This window comes from Mirounga angustirostris, unplaced genomic scaffold (assembly GCF_029215605.1).
Source record: "Mirounga angustirostris isolate CCGP_5_RB_7025 unplaced genomic scaffold, mMirAng1.0.hap1 SCAF_4, whole genome shotgun sequence".
Classification (NCBI taxonomy): domain Eukaryota; kingdom Metazoa; phylum Chordata; class Mammalia; order Carnivora; family Phocidae; genus Mirounga; species Mirounga angustirostris.
In genome coordinates, this window is record NW_026991712.1 from 8,129,071 (window position 1) to 8,149,280 (window position 20,210).

General features: G+C 40.7%; 2 long non-coding RNA genes across 2 annotated transcripts in view; both read left to right on the forward strand.

Moving 5' to 3' along the window:
- Positions 1–18,849, forward strand: part of LOC123860476 (uncharacterized) — a 70,980-nt gene extending 52,131 nt beyond the window's left edge. Inside the window, exons 2-3 of the long non-coding RNA XR_006794683.1 lie at positions 6,400–6,629; positions 18,800–18,849. This is a non-coding gene — a long non-coding RNA (uncharacterized LOC123860476). The remainder of the gene's footprint in view (positions 1–6,399; positions 6,630–18,799) is intronic.
- LOC135363955 (uncharacterized) overlaps positions 1–20,210 on the forward strand; it is a 158,434-nt gene that overhangs the window by 118,905 nt on the left and 19,319 nt on the right. The window lies entirely within an intron of this gene.

Genomic DNA, 20,210 nt, shown 5'->3' on the forward strand with positions numbered 1-20,210 from the left:
AGCCCTAAAAAAAAAACTTCAGCAGGGAAGGCACATGCTTATGTGATAATTTATTTATTTGGTCTTATTCCCATTCATCTCCTTCGCAAACACACATTGGCTATTGGCTACATTTTATAATTCACACAGAATTTTCACTTATATTTTCTTATTTTTCCTCTCAACAGTCTTGTGAGCTAGTTAGTTAGGTGCTACAACTTCCATTTCATAGGCTCAGAAAGATTTCATACTTGTCTAATATAGACTTAGTTGATTACAAAGATCTTCCCCAAATTTAGGACCCTCTGTCATAATCTATATGGTGATGTCCCTCTGTTGGCATATAGAACTGAGGGTGTTTGCTGCATAAAATGGTTAATGAATGAGCAGCATTAAAGTAGAAATAAGAATCTGACCTTCACACAGCAAATGAGGACAGAAGCTACAAAAGTGTAGGCAGCAGAATACATTTAGTCAGGAGAGATTATTAAGCAAACCTTGATAGGACCCCAAGTGCATCTTTATATTGCAACATTAATGGTCATCACTACGGCAGCTTTGGGTGTGCACATTTTAGAAGGCTAACTGAGTAAAGATGCTCTGTCCATTGACTCCCATACATGGCCTACTTTTATATGAGTCCCTGATGAACATACTGAATGGATTCTTTACAAAGAGTGTTACAAGTAAGGGTTATTAAAGCAAACACATCCTCCTGGATATTCACACAGCATGCAGGTGAGCTGTGGAGGGGGTTGGGGAGAGAGTTATCATTCATGCAGTATTACTTTATACCAAGTGTTCTGCAAACGTGGTCTTTATGACTATCTGGAAAACTAAATTAAAGACTGTTGTTCCAGAGGATAAACCAGAAACTTACTAAGCTTGGCTTTCCATTCTAGCTCCGACCTTTCTAGGTTTGTGATTTGGGAGAAGTTGCCATGCTGCTCAGGCCTTCTGTTTCCTTGATGTAAAATGAACACCAATGTACATAACTCAGTTGATGTCATTGTTGTCAGTATCCTACAACTGAGATGGTGTGTAAGAAGCTGCTCTGTAAACCCCAAAGTACTATCCTCATGTGTAGAGAAGACTTGATATTGTGTTATTTATTTAGAAACAATGAGAAGGATTATCACTGAAATCAAGCCTTTTTTGTGAACTGCTGAAAAAAGAATGCAGAAAATTATAAAGGTCAGTTTAAAAGGCCAGATTTGTACTGAGTGATTTTTTGTAAACTGTGTGTGTTAAACACCAGTTTTAGTATTAGGTGGGAAAGCAAAACAAAATAAGTTTATCCTAAGTTAACTTGAATTAGATTGGAAGTAATTTAAAAAGGAGTGATTTATAAAAACTATGTCTTCTCTGAGAGTTATGTTTTATCACTTTATGTGATTATCTAAAACATGCTTTCCAAAGTTTAACATCTGTACAAACACAGAGGTTTACATTTCAGATGGCTAAAGACAGCTCTGTAATAAAGCAACTTGATAGTAAGGCAGACCCTCTTCTCTGTTTTTACACTGAATGCTAGGAAATACACCACAGAAAAGCTATATGAGTGACAAAAGAACCTTGTTGTAGTTCTTCTTTCCAAGAACTTTGCTTCCCTCTCCTTAGTTAGGAGATAAATTACTTTTTTAAGTCTTGGGATCAAAGAATCAGGGTACTTACTCTGCCTTCGTCACTAAGGATGCACCTACAAATCAGAATCTGAATAAGCAATGCCATTTATCTCCAACTTGTTTGCCTTGTGATTATTTTTTAATTCAAGTTGTCACACTTTTACAGGGAGAATTCTATGTCTGACTTTATCTTTTCCCAGGGAGTTAGAGTTAGGATTACCATCACAGCCATCAAAATCATAATCACCGTCTATATCGATTATCTACTGCTGCATAACAAATTATCTCAAAATTTTGTGATTTAAACAATAATAAATATTAATGATATCTTATAGTTTCTGTGAGTCAGCCATTTGGAAGCAACTTAGCTGGGTGGTTCTGGTGAGGTTGCAAGTAAGATGTAGGTTGGGGCTGTAGTTCTTTGAAGACTTGGCTGGGACTGGACTGGGTTCACTTCTACTGTGGTTCACTCATCTGATTGGCACCTTGGTATTGGTCATTGGTAGGAGGCCTCAGTTCCCTATAATGTTGATCTCTTCATAGAGCTGCTTGAGTGTCCTCATGACATGGGGCTGACTTCTCACAGAGTGAACAATCCAAGAGAGCAAGGTGGCAGTTGCAATCTTTTTCATTGTCCTAATCATGGGAGTCATGCAGAACCATTTCAACAATACCCTATGGTTATCTGGGCCAGTTCTATTTAATGTGGGAGAAGTCTATTTGAGGGCTTGAAAGCCAGGAGACATGGGTCATTTGGGACCATTTTGGAGGCTGTCAACCACATCATCATAATAAGTTTTCGAATGAAGGAATGACTTAAGAAATGAGAAATACACAAACATTTAAGGAAATGTTCTCTAGACAGATTTTCTTATAGGAGAAGATTATATTTGTAGATCTTCTTTCTTTCACTCCTGACATGCTGTTCTTTGGTTTTAGTTGGAAGGAGGCAACAATAATTTCTATCTAAACTTAATGTCAATTAACACAGTAATTACAAGACAGTAGCTAGTCTCACATGGTAATTGATGATAATTGCTTCCTGCTTTAATTGGTATATAAACAAGACTATGCACTCGGAATCCAAACATTCCTGCAAAAGGAAAAAGAAAATCAAAGAAGAAAATTTGTCGAAGTCATTTGTAAGCTGATAAGAAGCTAACAAATCCAGCCTACATGTCTACAGGCATTAAACAGCTGCTGGCAAGGCTTGACACTTTCTCAGAGCTGGCAAGGATAACGGAGGAAGTGAGAGCACCACGCTGGCTGGTATCAGCTCCAGGGTGCCGCGGAGATGTGTGCTGATGCCCAGCTGTCCACGGCAGTTATGCCAATGTGCTGAAGTGCTTGAAGGTTGCCAATGCAACAGACCAAAGTAGGCGCATCAGTGAAAGATGGGATGATGTCTCTCCCCCGTTGCCACCTGTGCCTTTTGGAAAGATCGGTTCAAAGCAAAATGGGGAGGGGATAAGGGTTAGTGTTGTTTTTGAGAGGAAATGCTCTGGAAATCTATACATCATAGCACCTGAAACCTTGGAGAAGCGTAAGGAAGGGAGACATGTAATTCAGGTACAAATGTTAGCTTCCATTTGCTAGAGAGGGGAAAGGGCCAATGAATGAGGCAGGGGAAACGTCTAGAAACCCAGCTGCATCCTCACAGAACAGTAGGCGGATGGCAGATGGAAATTAATTAATATCAGTATATCCAAGTAGAAAGGAAATAAAAGAAGATATAGAAGAAAGAATGGTTGTCCAAGACTAGAGACTTTGACAAGCTGAGGAGATACAACATCTTGAGGGTGGCGGGCAGAGGTAGGTATTGTCCCTATGCCCTTGGGACCATGGGCTTCAGCAACATCAATAGCAGTCTCTGCTCAGAAATCCATTGAAGATGATCCCTCAGTGGGAACAAACATGGGAACTGGAGGAAAAAAATACGCTAAGAAGTTGGTATCTCAGATCCAGATAATTCCAACCAGGAAGAAAGCCAACAATCATTGGGACACAGAGCAGAGGGCTGCTCACAAGAGACTGTGGAGGTGATTTTACAACAGTAAGTTGGAGTGCTTATTCAGTTCTACACTAGGGATGCCAGACACAGCTCAGAGGGGGAACAGAGCTTCAGTTTTCTGAAGATGTAAGAGGGGAAGGAAAGGCACCTCCAGTAAGATCTGCAGACTAGGGATGCCACCATTGTAAAATTTGAAACTTTGCTAAATAATCAACAATCTCTCCAGTGCTACTCTCTGGAAGGCGAAAAAGTGAGCATAGGTGGATCCCTCCCTGAGATGGCAAATGGTGCCCTAACATGGTTCATTATGGAACCAGGGAGATCACTCCCAGTTGTGTTTTGTGTCATAGGTCAGGATCCCTGGACAGCCTATCATAAGACTGAGCAACAACCTGGCCAGGATGAATCGAGAAAGGATCCCCTTTTCTCCTCGCTTTATCTCTTTCCTCTTCGTTGGCTATGGTTCTTAGGTTCTGGAAACATCATTTTGCTTGGCAAAACTGCCCTAAAACTGGGGATATACTTATTTTCTAAATTTCATGGGTGTGGGGCCCAGACTGTGACAACCCTATGCATTCAGTTAACAGTTTGGACTCTTGATTCATGAAGCTCAGTGAGATTTTTTTGTTATGGTCTTGAATGAGCAGATCCATTAATGAACAGCCCAGGCTGAACTCCCAAAGGGGACTCAATGCTACCTCCACTTCTGAATGAATATCTAGTCTGAGATTGAGCATAATATAGCAGAAGTGAGACTTTAGATTCTTTTCACTTTCTCTTGATCAAGTTAATGTTAGTTGCTATAACAAGCAAACCCTAGACTTTTGACATGAAATACTATTTGTGGTGGTGATGTAGGGGCTGCTCCATACAGGCATGGGGGGAGCCCAGGTTGAAGGAGACTTGGGTAACTTGGGTCAGTCCCCAGCAGGTAGAGGGGAGAAGTGAGAGAGACAATGGAAGATCATGCCCAGGCTTTTGTGAGCCTGGCCTGGAAGCGGGGGCACATATCACTTCTGTCCCTATTTCATTGGCCAGAACTCAATTATTTGGCCACATTTAGATGAAGGGGAGCCTGGGCAGTGTAATTGGCAACCACTTCCAAATAATAACAATATATTATGAAAGGGGAGTTTGAATCTCTAATGGGCAGCTTTGCCATAGTCTAGAGACTGTTAGCTAAAAAAGGCAAGATAATTTGATTTGGGCTTTTAATTCCTTTAGACATTATTTCTTCAGATTTATATTGCAAAGGATTTTATCTTGGGAGTTTAGTCTTTTTTTGCAAATATGATAATGGAAGTGGTTTTATTCAACTTTAGGACATTTCTAGGTGATTGGTTTTAAGTTATCAGAGCATCTTCCCGATACTCTTAAATCGTATCACAGAACCTCCAGTAAGCTCTACTGGACAATTTGCCTGAATGCAATTAAAGGGAAGGCAGAGCATTAGGGGTATATTTTCAGTTTACGTGCAAAGTTTTTCAAGTTCTGTAATGAATGGATTGCTCATACTATTTCAGAACCTTTTGGGGGCAAAATCAAAACTACACATCTGTAGTTCCAGAGGGCTGCTCCGTGGAACAGTGGCTGATGTTGGAGGTGAGGTCTTCCCTTGAAGGGCATAGCTTCACTCCTGGTAGGGGTAAGATTGAAAATCAAACCTGAATGGATTAAGAGAGCCCAGCGTAGGGCATGTTAGGGATCATTTGTTTCTCCCTCCTTCCTTTTGCTTTTAGAAGTCTTTGATAGAATGAGCACTGGGTGTTATATGCAACTGATGAATCAATAAGTTCTACCTCTGAAACTAATAATACACTATACGTTAATTAAGAAAAAAAAAAAAAAAGAAGCCTTCCCTAAGGCAGTTCTGCTGGTCCCAGTGGCCCTTACTCACCGAACACTGGGTTGAGGGACCCTGGTCTTATCTCTCCTTTCCATGGGTACACCTGTAAAGAGAAAGCATCCCAATGGGCACGCTTTAGTAAAGTGCATTGTGCAGTAAGGGCCTGTGTTTGGGGGGAGGGAAGCTTCAGTTCAGAGGAGTATCATTAGGCTTGTTTGATCATACAGTTTAGCCATGTCCTCCTGCCTAATTTTCTCTGGTGATAAAGCTGACATTGTGATTTCCATCTGCCTGACTCCATATGACCATATGTCAGTTGGTTTGAACTTGAGGGATGTTATTTTTTGACCCCATCAAATCCACAACTGTAGACTGGATTGGAATCCTGGCACTCCTGTTTACAATCTATGTAGCATTGAGAAATTTGTATGGTCTCTTTGAGCTTTGGTTTCCTGCCTAGTAAGTAGGGGAAATAATGATCTCTTTACAGTAGTGGTGTGAGAAGGAGATACGATCGTGGCTATAATATGCTCTGTACAGCACCTGGCACACAGTAAGGACTCGACAAATTATATCTTTTATTATTATGACATTTTTTCCAGAGCGGTCTTATATCATGTGTGTGTTGCATATATAGTTCTGGGAAATAATTAGCTTTTCCTTTTCCTTTTGGTTATTCATGGTGACATAATAATCCATACCTGTGTTATCTTCAAGTACCAGAAATTACAAATTCAATGAGGACAGTGACAGCAGGCTCAGAAAGATGGCAGGACTGGGAAAAGGTTTTCCCATATTTTAAGATACATTTAAGCTGGGCAACTTTCCAACCACACCCCACCCTGCACAATAAAAATAAGCACACTCATCCAAATGGTCCCCTCATGCCTACTCTTTCAGGTTTTGCCCTGTCATCCTTCTGTCCTTTTCATTTACAGGTTTGTCTGCTTTTGTCCAACTCTGATCTTAATGGGGACCGAATCTATCTTGAAATCTTTGAGCTGTGGGCACTAGCCTACAACCGTTGGGACACAGTAGGCTCTCAGCAAGTGTCAGTTACACTGAGACATCTTTCATCCTCTCGTAACACCTGCATACATCAGAAGTCCTCAGACTGCTTCTCTGCAACACGTACCCGAGGAATAAGATAAGGCTCCATCAGCACCTGGTGATTTTATTTTACTTATTTTTACTTTTTTAATTTTGTAAAGATTTTATTTATTCATTTGACAGAGAGAGACACAGCGAGAGAGGGAACACAAGCAGGGGGAGTGGGAGGGGGAGAAGCAGGCTTCCCGCGGAGCAGGGAGCCTGACGCGGGGCTTGATCCCAGGACCCTGAGCTGAAGGCAGACACTTAACAACTGAGCCGAAGGCAGACACTTAACGACTGAGCCACCCAGGCGCCCCAGCACCTGGTGATTTTAATGGGAATGGAAAACTTCCCGAGGGAAGGTATTTTAGTAAAATCTGTGGCTGGCCCAGTGGGAGGAAGAGAGGGAGGTAGTTTGAGTCAAAGCTCCATGGATGATCCAGTTCTGCTCTCCTCTGCCCAACTGAGAATTACAGTGTCTCATTTGTTCAACCCTGAGTCCCTAGAGCCTAGCACAGGTCTGCAGTATCTATTTATTGAATGAATAAGTGTTTTCCAAATGTTGAAGAGAAATGGAGACGTGGATAGGGTCTGGGTGGTGGAGATAAGATGAAGAAAAATCATGTATTGATCATTGACACGGTAGCGCTATTAGATAAGCCATCTTCAAGCATCTCATCTTACACTATGAAGTAGTAGATTAGCTGTCAATTTTTTTGGTAGACCCTCTTTATCAAGTTGAGGAACTTCTTTTCTATACTTTGTGAGAGTTTTTGTTTTATATCACGAATGGGTGTTGAATTATGTAAAAGCCCGTGGATTCAATTTACTAACATTTTGTTAAGGATTTATATATCTATATACCTAAGGGATATTGGCCTGTGATCTTTTCTTCTAATGATATCTTTGTCTGGTTTGGGTGTGAAGGTTATACTGGTTTCCTAAAACAAGTTGGCACAAGTTCCCTTCTTTTCTATTTTTTCTGGGAGGGATTGTGTAGAATTGGGGTTAATTCTTCTTGAAACATTTGGTAAATTTCTTTTAGTAAAAGATCTAGGCCTGAGCATTTCTTCTCAGTAGTTTGAATTCAACTTCCTTAATAGTTATAGGGCTATGCAACTGATAAATCCCTGAATTCTACCTCTGAAACTAATAAAAAAATAGGCTATTCAAATTATCTATTTCATGTTGGGTAAGATGGGTTAGTTTGTGCTTTTTGAGTCATATTTCGTCTACGTTGTCAAATTGGATTGAGCAGAGTTCATAGTATTTTCTTACCTTTTGTTGTCTGCAGGGTCTATAGTAATATCCTTCTTTTATTCCCGATATTAATATATTGTGTCTTCTCTCTCTTTTTTCTTGTTTCTCCCATGTGTTTATTTATTTATTATATTGAAGTGTAATTATTTATTTATTTATTTATTTTTATTCTTATGTTAATCCCCATACATTACATCATTAGTTTTAGATGAAGTGTACCATGATTCATTGTTGGTGCATACACCCAGTGCTCCATGCAGAATGTGTCCTCCTCAATACCCACCACCAGGCTAACCCATCCTCCCACCCCCTTCCCCTCTAGAACCCTCAGTTTGTTTTTCAGAGTCCATCGTCTCTCATGGTTCGTCTACCCCTCCGATTTCCCCCGCTTCATTCTTCCCCTCCCGCTACCTTCTTCTTCTTCTTTTTTTTTTCTTAACATATATTGCATTATTTGTTTCAGAGGTACAGATCTGAGATTCAACAGTCTTGCACAATTCACAGCGCTTACCAGAGCACATACCCTCCCCAGTGTCTATCACCCAGTCACCCTATCCCTCCCACCCCACCCCCCACTCCAACAACCCTCAGTTTGTTTCCTGAGATTAAGAATTCCTCATATCAGTGAGATCATATGATACATGTCTTTCTCTGTTTGACTTATTTCACTCAACATAATACCCTCCAATTCCATCCACGTCGTTGCAAATGGCAAGATCTCATTCCTTTTGATGGCTGCATAATATTCCATTGTATATATATACCACTTCTTCTTTATCCATCCATCTGTCGATGGACATCTTGGCTCTTTCCACAGTTTGGCTATTGTGCACATTGCTGCTATAAACATCGGGGTGCACGTACCCCTTCGGATCCCTACTTTTGTATCTTTGGGGTAAATACCCAGTAGTGCAATTGCTGGATCATATGGTAGCTCTATTTTCAACTTTTTGAGGAACCTCCATACAGTTTTCCAGAGTGGCTGCACCAGCTTGCATTCCCACCAACAGTGCAGGAGGGTTCCCCTTTCTCCGCATCCCCGCCAACATCTGTCGTTTCCTGACTTGTTAATTTTAGCCATTCTGACTGGTGTGAGGTGGTATCTCATTGAGGTTTTGATTTGGATTTCCCTGATGCCAAGCGATGTTGAGCACTTTTTCATGTGTCTGTTGGCCATTTGGATGTCTTCTTTGGAAAAATGTCTGTTCATGTCTTCTGCCCATTTCTTGATTGGATTCTTTGTTCTTTGGGTGTTGAGTTTGATGAGTTCTTTATAGATTTTGGATACTAACCTTTTATCTGATATGTCATTTGCAATTATCTTCTCCCATTCTGTCGGTTGTCTTTTGGTTTTATTGACTGTTTGCTTTGCAAAAGCTTTTTATCTTGATGAAGTCCCAATAGTTCATTTTTGCCCTTGCTTCCCTTGCCTTTGGCGATGTTTCTAGGAAGAAGTTGCTTCGGCTGAGGTCAAAGAGGTTGCTGTCTGTGTTCTCCTTTAGGATTTTGATGGACTCCTGTCTCACATTGAGGTCTTTCAACCACTTGGAGTCTATTTTTGTGTGTGGTGTAAGGAAAGGGTCCAGTTCCATTCTTCTGCATGTGGCTATCCAATTTTCCCAACACCATTTGTTGAAGAGACTGTCTTTGTTCCATTGGACATTCTTTCCTGCTTTGTCAAAGATGAGTTGACCATAGAGTTGAGGGTCCATTTCTGGGCTCTCTATTCTGTTCCATTGATCTATGTGTCTGTTTTTGTGCCAGTACCATGCTGTCTTGATGATGACAGCTTTGTAATAGAGCTGGAAGTCCGGAATTGTGATGCTGCCAGCTTTGCTTTTCTTTTTCAACATTCCTCTGGCTATGCAGGGTCTTTTCTGGTTCCATACAAATTTTAGGATTATTTATTCCATTTCTTTGAAAAAAGTGGATGGTATTTTGATGGGGATTGCATTGAATGTGCAGATTGCTCTAGGTAGCATTGACATCTTCACAATATTTGTTCTTCCAATCCATGAGCATGGAACGTTTTTCCATTTCTTTGTGTCTTCCTCAATTTCTTTTATGAGTATTTTATAGTTTTCTGAGTACACATCCTTTGTCTCTTTGGTTAGATTTATTCCTAGGTATCTTATGGTTTTGGGTGCAATTGTAAATGGGATCGACTCCTTAATTTCTCTTTCTTCTGTCTTGTTGTTGGTGTATAGGAATGCCACTGACTTCTGTGCATTGATTTTATATCCTGCCACTTTACTGAATTCCTGTATGAGTTCTAGCAGTTTTGGGGTGGAGTCTTTGGGGTTTTTCACATAAAGTATCATATTATCTGCAAAGAGTGAGAGTTTGACTTCTTCTTTGCCAATCTGGATGCCTTTGATTTCTTTTTGTTGTCTGATTGCTGTGGCTAGGACTTCCAATACTATGTTGAATAGCAGTGGTGATAGTGGACATCCCTGCCGCGTTCCTGACCTTAGGGGGAAAGCTCTCAGTTTTTCCCCATTGAGAATGATATTCGCTGTAGGTTTTTCATAGATGGCTTTTATGATATTGAGGTATGTACCCTCTATCCCTATACTCTGAAGAGTTTTGATCAAGAAAGGATGCTGTACTTTGTCAAATGCTTTTTCTGCATCTATTGAGAGGATCATATGATTCTTGTTCTTTCTTTTGTTAATGTATTGTATCACATTGATTGATTTGCGGATGTTGAACCAACCTTGCAGCCCAGGGATAAATCCCACTTGGTCATGGTGAATAATGCTTTTAATGTACTGTTGGATCCTATTGGCTAGTATTTTGGTGAGAATTTTTGCATCCATGTTCATCAGGGATATTGGTCTGTAATTCTCCTTTTTGATGGGGTCTTTGTCTGGTTTGGGGGTCAAGGTAGTGCTGGCTTCATAAAATGAGTTTGGAAGTTTTCCTTCCATTTCTATTTTTTGGAACAGTTTCAGAAGAATAGGTATTAATTCTTCTTGAAATGTTTGGTAGAATTCCCCTGGGAAGCCATCTGGCCCTGGGCTTTTGTTTTTTGGGAGATTTTTGATGACTGCTTCAATTTCCTTAGTGGTTATAGGTCTGTTCAGGTTTTCTATTTCATCCTGGTTCAGTTTTGGTAGTTGATACATCTCTAGGAATGCATCCATTTCTTCCAGGTTATCTAATTTGCTGGCATAGAGTTGCTCATAATATGTTCTTATAATTGTTTGTATTTCTTTGGTGTTGGTTGTGATCTCTCCTCTTTCATTCATGATTTTGTTGATTTGGGTCATTTCTCTTTTCTTTTTGATCAGTCTGGCCAGGGGTTTAACAATCTTGTTAGTTCTTTCAAAGAACTAGCTCCTAGTTTCGTTGATCTGTTCTACTGTTCTTTTAGTTTCTATTTCATTGATTTTTGCTCTGATCTTTATGATTTCTCTTCTCCTGCTGGGTTTAGGCTTTATTTGCTGTTCTTTCTCCAGCTCCTTTAGGTGGAGCGTTAGGTTGTGTACTTGAGACCTTTCTTGCTTCTTGAGAAAGGCTTGTATTGCTATATACTTTCCTTTTAGGACTGCCTTTGCTGCATCCCAAAGATTTTGTATAGCTGTGTTTTCATTTTCATTGGTTTCCATGTATTTTTTTAATTCTTCTTTAATTTCCTGGTTGACCCATTCATTCTTCAGTAGGATGCTCTTTAGCCTCCATGTATTTGAGTTCTTTCCGACTTTCCTCTTGTGATTGAGTTCTAGTTTCAAAGCATTGTGGTCTGAAAATAGGCAGGGAATGATCCCAATCTTTTGGTACCAGTTGAGACCTGATTCATGACCTAGGATATGATCGATTCTGGAGAATGTTCCATGGGCACTAGAGAAAAATGTGTATTCCGTTGCTTTGGGGTGGAATGTTCTGAATATGTCTGTATAGTCCATCGGGTCCAGGGTGTCATTTAAAGTCTTTATTTCCTTGTTGATCTTTTGCTTAGACGATCTGTCCATTTCAGTGAGGGGGGTGTTAAAGTCCCCCACTATTATTGTATTGTTGTCGATGTGTTTCTTTGCTTTTGTTATTAATTGTCTTATATAATTGGCTGCTCCCATGTTAGGGGCATAGATATATACAATTGTTAGATCTTCTTGTTGGATAGATCCTTTAAGTATGATATAGTGTCCTTCCTCATCTCTTATTACAGTCTTTGGTTTAAAATCTAATTTGTCTGATAGAAGGATTGCCACCCCAGCTTTCTTTTGGTGTCCATTAGCATGGTAAATGGTTTTCCACCCCCTCACTTTCAATCTGGGGGTGTCTTTGGGTCTAAAATGTGTCTCTTGCAGACAGCATATCGATGGGTCTTGTTTTTTAATCCTGTCTGGTAGCCTGTGTCTTTTGATTGGGGCATTTAGCCCATTTACATTCAGGGTAACTATTGAAAGATAGGAATTTAGTGCCATTGTATTGCCTGTAAGGTGACTGTTACCGTATATTGTCTGTGTTCCTTTCTGGTCTATGTTGCTTTTAGGCTCTCTCTTTGCTTAGAGGACCCCTTTCAAGATTTCCTGTAGGGCTGGTTTTGTGTTTGCAAATTCCTTTAGTTTTTGTTTGTCCTGGAAGCTTTTTATCTCTCCTTCAATTTTCAATGACAGCCTAGCTGGATAGAATATTCTTGGCTGCATATTTTTCTCATTTAGTGCTCTGAATATATCCTGCCAGTCCTTTCTGGCCTGCCAGGTCTCTGTGGATAGGTCTGTTGCCAATCTAATGTTTCTACCCTTGTAGGTTACATATCTCTTCTCCCGAGCTGCTTTCAGGATTTTCTCTTTGTCTCTGAGACTCGTAAGTTTTACTATGAGATGTCGGGGTGTTGACCTATTTTTATTGATTTTGAGAGGGGTTCTCTGTGCCTCCTGGATTTTCATGCCTGTTTCCTTCCCCAAATTAGGGAAGTTCTCTGCTATAATTTGCTCCATTATACCTTCTGCCCCTCTCTCTCTTTCTTCTTCTTCTGGGATCCCAATTATTCTAATGTTGTTTCGTCTTATGGTATCGCTTATATCTCGAATTCTGCCCTCATGATCCAGTAGTCGTTTCTCTCTCTTTTTCTCAGCTTCTTTATTTTCCATCATTTCATCTTCTATATTACTGATTCTCTCTTCTGCCTCATTTATTCTAGCAGTTAGCGCCCCCATTTTTGATTACACCTCATTAATAGCCTTTTTGATTTCTACTTGGTTGGATTTTAGTTCTTTTACTTCTCCAGAAAGGGTTTCTCTAATAACTTCCATATTTTTTTCAAGCCCAGCTAGTATCTTTAAAGTGATGATTCTGAACTCTAGATCTGACATCGTACTAATGTCCGTATTGAGTAGGTCCCTGGCAGTCGGTACTACCTCTTATTCTTTTTGTTGAGGTGATTTTTTCCGTCTTGTCATTTTGTGCAGAGGAGGATAGATTAATGAGAGAGTAAAATGCTAGCAGAGTAACAACGTCCCCAGAAAATATACTCTAAACAAATCAGAAAAGACCTGAAGCAGTGGGAAAAGAAAGGGAAAGAGAGAAAAAAGAAAAAGAAAAAAAAAGAAAAAGATAAAGATAAAAACAAAAACAAACAAAACAAAAGAACAACAACAACAAAAAACTCAGAATGTGATCAAATATGATCAGGCTGGTATATAGATCAGTGCCACACACTAGATTTGGGGTGTATTTTGGTCTTTTAGAAGAAAGTGCCTCCCAAAATTTTAAAGAAAGAAAAACTTATATATGTATAAAAATAAGGGTTGATATGATGAAGGGATGGAATATGACTGTAAAGATGGAAATTTTAAAAAATTTTATAAAAGGAATTGATAAGAAGTTGTTTGAAAAAAGAAAGAAGAGGATTTAAAAAAAGAAAAAAGAAAAAGAAAAAAAAAGGGAGAGGATGTGATCAGGCAGGGGAATAGAAAATACCATATACTAGAGATTTAGGGTATATTTTTATCTGTTAGAAGAAACTATCTCAAAATTTTAAAGAGAGAACAACTTATATATATAAGCCAAAAAATACGGGTAACTACTATGAAGGGATAGAATAGGACTCTAAAAATGAAAAATAAAAATGTTTTTTTTTTTTTAAAAGGGATTGATAAGATGTTGGTTGAAAAAGGGAAAAAGAAAAATTCAAAAAGAAAAAGAAAAGAAAAAAAGACAGTTAAAAAAATTAACTTTGAAAGACTAAAGAATCATGGTAAAAAAGCCATGAATTCTATGTGCAGTAGTCCCCTAGCGCTGGAGATCTGCCGTTCTCATTGATCGGTAAACTTGGTCTTGGCTGGCTGTTCTCGCTGATCTTCTGGGGGAGGGGCCTGTTGCCGTGGTTTCCAAACGTCTTTGCCGGAGGCGGAATTGCCCCGCCCTTGCCCCCTCCTGGCTAAGTAATCTGCTCGGGTTTGCTCTCTGGAGCTTTTGTTCCCTGCGAGCTTTCCGTACCTTTGGAGGTGGAGAGTGAAAATGGCGGCCTCCCAATCTCTGCCCCGGAGGAGCGGAGAACTCAGGGCCCCGCTCCTCAGTGAGCCCCCAGAGAAAAGCTGTCAGTCACTCCCGTCTCCCCGGTCTCTGGCCGCACTCCGTGCTCACCGGCCTGTGACCGCATGTTTCTATCTCTGGCACCCGACCCCGGGTGGAGTCTCCAAACCCAGCAGATCCCTGCGGTGCACTCCCATGCGGCTCCTCCCGGGGGAGGAAGGTGAGTCTCCCGGATCTGCTGCTTGTTGGGTCCCTGCTGGAGGAGCAGTGGCCCAACTGTGCCGCGGATCACGGTTTATGGCAACCCCGAGCTGAGACCCCGCACCTGGGCTCCGCCTCTGCAGCCGGCTTCCCTGCTCTGATGCCTGGGAGCTCTGCCACACTCAGGCACCCCCGGTCTTTCTGTGACCCCGAGGGTCCTGAGACCACACTGTCCCGGAGGGTTCCACCCTCCGCTTAGCCACCAGAGTGACGTCCCTCAGTGGGGCAGACTTTTAAAGCACAAAATCGGAACTTTTATTTATTTTTTTATTCTTATATTAATCCCCATACATTACATCATTAGCTTTAGATGAAGTGTTCCATTATTCATTGTTTGTCCGATTTTCGCTCGGCATCAGGGAAATCCAAATCAAAACCTCAATGAGATACCACCTCACACCAGTCAGAATGGCTAAAATTAACAAGTCAGGAAACGACAGATGTTGGCGGGGATGCGGAGAAAGGGGAACCCTCCTGCACTGTTGGTGGGAATGCAAGCTGGTGCAGCCACTCTGGAAAACTGTATGGAGGTTCCTCAAAAAGTTGAAAATAGAGCTACCATATGATCCAGCAATTGCACTACTGGGTATTTACCCCAAAGATACAAAAGTAGGGATCCGAAGGGGTACGTGCACCCCGATGTTTATAGCAGCAATGTGCACAATAGCCAAACTGTGGAAAGAGCCAAGATGTCCATCGACAGATGGATGGATAAAGAAGAAGTGGTATATATATACAATGGAATATTATGCAGCCATCAAAAGGAATGAGATCTTGCCATTTGCAACGACGTGGATGGAATTGGAGGGTATTATGTTGAGTGAAATAAGTCAAACAGAGAAAGACATGTATCATATGATCTCACTGATATGAGGAATTCTTAATCTCAGGAAACAAACTGAGGGTTGTTGGAGTGGGGGGTGGGGTGGGAGGGATAGGGTGACTGGGTGATAGACACTGGGGAGGGTATGTGCTCTGGTAAGCGCTGTGAATTGTGTAAGACTGTTGAATCTTAGATCTGTACCTCTGAAACAAATAATGCAATATATGTTAAGAAAAAAAAAAGAAGAAGAAGAAGGTAGCGGGAGGGGAAGAATGAAGCGGGGGAAATCGGAGGGGTAGACGAACCATGAGAGACGATGGACTCTGAAAAACAAACTGAGGGTTCTAGAGGGGAGGTGGGTGCGAGGATGGGTTAGCCTGGTGGTGGGTATTGAGGAGGGCACATTCTGCATGGAGCACTGGGTGTTATGCACAAACAATGAATCATGGAACACTTCATCTAAAGCTAATGATGTAATGTATGGGGATTAACATAAGAATAAAAAAATAAATAAATAAATGTTCCAATTTTGTGCTCCGGCACTCTATCACTTGCCAGAAGCGGCCGATGGAGGCCCCTCCCCCGCTGTCTATCCTCCCGAATATCGCCTCAGATTCACTTCTCCACACGTCCTACCTTCCAGAAAGTGGTCGCTTTTCTGTTCAGAGAGTTGTTGCTATTCCTTTCTTCGATCTCCTGTTGGGTTTGTAGGTGTTCAGAATGGTTTGATCCCTATCCAGCTGAATTCCTGAGAGGAGACGAAATCCAGGTCTCCTACTCCTCCGCCATGTTGCTCGCAGCATTCCATATTGAAGTGTAATTAACATATGGTGTTCTGTGAGTTTCAGGTGTATGCTGTAATGATTCAGCACTTCCATACATCACCCAGTGCTTATCACGACAAATGCACTCCTTAATCCCCTTCACCTATTTCTCCCACACCCCACCCACCTCCCTCTGCAACCACCTGGTTGTTCTCTGTAGTTGAGAGTCTTTGTTTTTCTTTGTCACTCATGCTAGAGGTTTGTCAATCAAAAGAAACCAGCTTTCTGGTTCATTGATTGGCTCATTGCTTTTTTGTTCTAAATTTTATAAATCCTGACCCTTTGTTATTTCCTTCCTTTTGCCTACTTTGAGTTTTTTTTTTTTTTTTAAGTTTCTTGGAGTGAGAACTTAGATTATTGATTTGAGATTTTTCCTCTTTACTAATGTAAACATTCAGTGCTATAAATTTTCCTCTCAGTACTGCTCTGAGACCCATATATTTTTATATGTAGTATTTTCACTTTTATCCTATTCAAGGTATTTTATTCTCTTGAGACTTCCTTTTTCATCCACAGATTATTTAGAAGTGGGTTGCTTGGTTTTCAGTGTTTGAAAATTCAGTGTTTAAAATTTTCCTGTTACTTTACTTTTATTGATTTCTAGCTTGATTCTATTTCTGTCAGAAAACATAATTTGCATGACTTAAATTATTTAAATTTGTTGAATTTTGTTTTATAGCCCACAGTATGCTCTACCTTCATATATATTCTGTGGGCACATAAGAAAAATGTGATTCTGCTGGTGTTAGCTGGAATTTTGTATGCATGTCGATTGTATCCTGTTGGTTGATGGTATTGTTGACTTCTATATCTTTGCTAATTTTTGTGTAATCGTTCCATCAGTTGTTGAGAGAGTGGTGTTAAAATCTCCAATGATCATTTTGGATTTGTCTGTTTCACCTTTCAGTTCTATCATCTTTGGCTTCATATATTTTTCATCTTTATTGTTTGGTGCACATACATTTAGGATTGTTATGTCTTCTTGGTGGACTTACCCTTTTATCATTGTATAAAGTCCCTCTCTGTCTCTGTTAACTCCTTGACTTTATGTAATGTTAATATAGCAACTTCTGCTCTTTTGTTGTTAATGTTTCCAGGGTATATCTTTTTCTATTCTTTTGGTTTCAACCTGTGTAAATCATTGTATTTAAAGTGATTTTGCATAGCAGCATATAGTTGAGTCATGTTTCTTTTTTAATCCACTCTCCTAATCTCTTTATTTTAATTGTTATATTTAGACATTTTACATTTAATGTAATTATTATTATGTTAAGTTTCAAGTTTGCCATTTTACTTTTTGTTTTCTGTTTGTTCTATTTATTTATTTATTTATTTGCTTCTTTTCTTTTTCTTGACCCTCTGTGGGTTTCTTGAACATTTTTTAGGGTTCTAGTTTTGATTTAGCTGTAATACTTTTGAGTCTGTATCTTTGTGTAGTTATTTCAATGTTTGCCTAGGTGTTACACTGTATATACATGATTTATCATAATCTGAAGGTGTCAACAGTTCACCAGTTTGGGTGAAATGTAGAAATCTTACCTGTCCTTATGTCCCTCTATCCTCCCTCCTTTATAATATAATCATCTTAGGTATTTCCTCTGTATACATTGAGAACTACATCAAGCACTGTTACAATGTTTGCTCGAGACATCAAACATAATTTAGAAAACTCAAGAGGAGAAAGTCTGTTGTATTTGCTGACACTTTTGCTCTTTCTGTGTTTCTATCTTCTTCCAGGTGTTCCAAGAGTCCTTCTTTTACTATTTCCTTTCTGGAGAAAGGAATTTAGCCTTTCTAGAGAATTTCCTTGAGTCATTATTTACTTTTCAGTTCTAGAATTTGTTTGGCTCCTTTATATATCTTCTCTTTCTTGGCTGAAGTGTTCCATTTTTACATTTGTTTCAAGTGTGTTCACAGCTGCTCATTAAAGCATTTTTATAATGATTGCTGTAACATTCTTGTCAGATCATTCAAACATCATCTTCACCTCAGGGTTGGTATCTATTGATTGTATTGTTTTGCACTCAGTCTGAGATCTTCCTGGTTCTCGAAATGAAGTACCATTTTCAGTTGAAACCAGGATATTTTGGATAGTATGCCAGAAGAGTCTTCTAAGGATGTTATTTATTTCTTCTAGGTTAGCAAGTAGCCTCTGAAACTAGTGTGATGGGTGAAGTGTGGTAGTACCTCATTACTGCCAGAGGGGGTGGAACTGTGGTTTCTCCATTCAGACCCCATGGGCATCTGTGGGTGAAGGAGGTGTTCCTTACTACTGCTGAGGGTGTGGGGATTCTGGCTCCCACTGGGCCTCTGCTGATACTACTTCATCTGAGAGCGGGAAGGACACCTCACTGCTGTTCCTTCATGGCCTTTCTGGACCCTCTATGGGTGGAGTAAGCCTCAGTAAGTCCTGACTCTTTTCTGGGTCTTCTCTGATGCCAACCCAGTGCAGAGGGGGAGGAACTTCTCATTACTGCTGAGTGGAGTGGAAGTCCAGCCTCCCCAAGTGGTCCCCATTGACACCTCAGAGGAGGGGAGGGGGCTTAGAGAGAGGGGCTCACTGCTGAGTCCTGAGGAAAGTCTTGGCTCTCCCCTCAGCTGTCTGACATGACCCCAGCAGGGGAGCTGCATGCCTGGTTCTAACCCTGCAAGAGTGGAGTCTGTGCTCTCTCTGTGGCCTTTGTTGGTGGGGTTGAGAGTAGGTTCAACAGGTTTTTTTTTCCTGTGGTGTTTGACGAGAGTAGAGAAATCATTGTCTGCAAGTGTGTTACCTTGTTAGGTGACCCCTTTTCAGATCCTTTGGCTAAAAAGAGCAGGTTTTTCATGGGCCTGCTTTTTTATTTCTTCCTTTTTTTGCCTGTGCCTATTGGCATTCTGGGTTACCAGCTTCTCCAGTATCCAGCCCAGGCTATGTGAGGCAGACAAACAGGCAAACCAAAAAACCAGGGACTGCATCACTGTATTGTTCCTCGGTCATGAGGTTCCTGGCTTGTTCATTTGTCCGTCTTCTTCTTTCTACTGTTTGGTCTCCTTTTGTTTGTTTTATGTACAGCATCCAGGGTTCTTAGTTATACTTAGTGGGTGGGATAGGATAAAGTACCTCTCTCCCACTTCCCCGGAGGCAGAAGTTCTGGCCTTTCCTGATCATTAAAAGTGGGCTCCAGATTAAAACTCAACCTGATATCCATTTTTAGCCTTTGTATCAAGTAACCTGACATGGGAAGGGGTATGAGATCATGTGATCTGCACTTTCATTTCTCCTGGTCCTTTGTTGCCATTGTGTGTGTGTGTGTGTTTGTGTGTGTGTGTGTGTGTGTTACTGGAGATCATAATCTTCCCTGTCCTAAAATGAGAAGAAATTTCCTCTCTCCTCTTTGTCTAGGTCCAGCCTCTCTGGGCTCGGGGAGGCGGGGATTCTATTTTGCAACTGACCATATGATGGTGGTGAAGAGACATTCCTGGTCTGGTCTGTCTCTTGATCTGCTCTCAGTAATTTCTGCAAAGCTGGTGGTCTCTGAGGGGGAGTGTGTATGCTTTCCTAGGGGATAGGCTTTACCCTGGCCATCTCAGAGGGCACGGGATCCCCTCTGACCAAAAATACTGCCCTTCTCACTTATAAGGTTGCCAGATTCGGCAAACAGAAATACATGACACCCAGGTAAGTTGGAATTTCAGATAAATGACTAGTGTTGTTTTTTTGTTTGTTTGTTTTTTTTTTAGTATAAGTGTGTCCTTTGTGATATTTGAGATGCTTCTAGTAAAAAATTATTTGTTTACCTGAAATTCAAGTTTAACTGCATGTTCTGTATTTTATCGGGCAGCCAAACCAGCAAGGACAGTTGCTCCTGCCCTTTCTCTCTCCCTCTGTAGCCTGGAGAGGAGAGTGGGATGCTTGAAGGTTGCTATAGAGCAGGTCCTTCAACCCCTTCCCAAGCCCTGGGAGAAAAGTCCGACTCTAATTGTTTACAGTCCTCTTTAGAATGTGGGTAATTAGGGCTTCCTTGTTCTC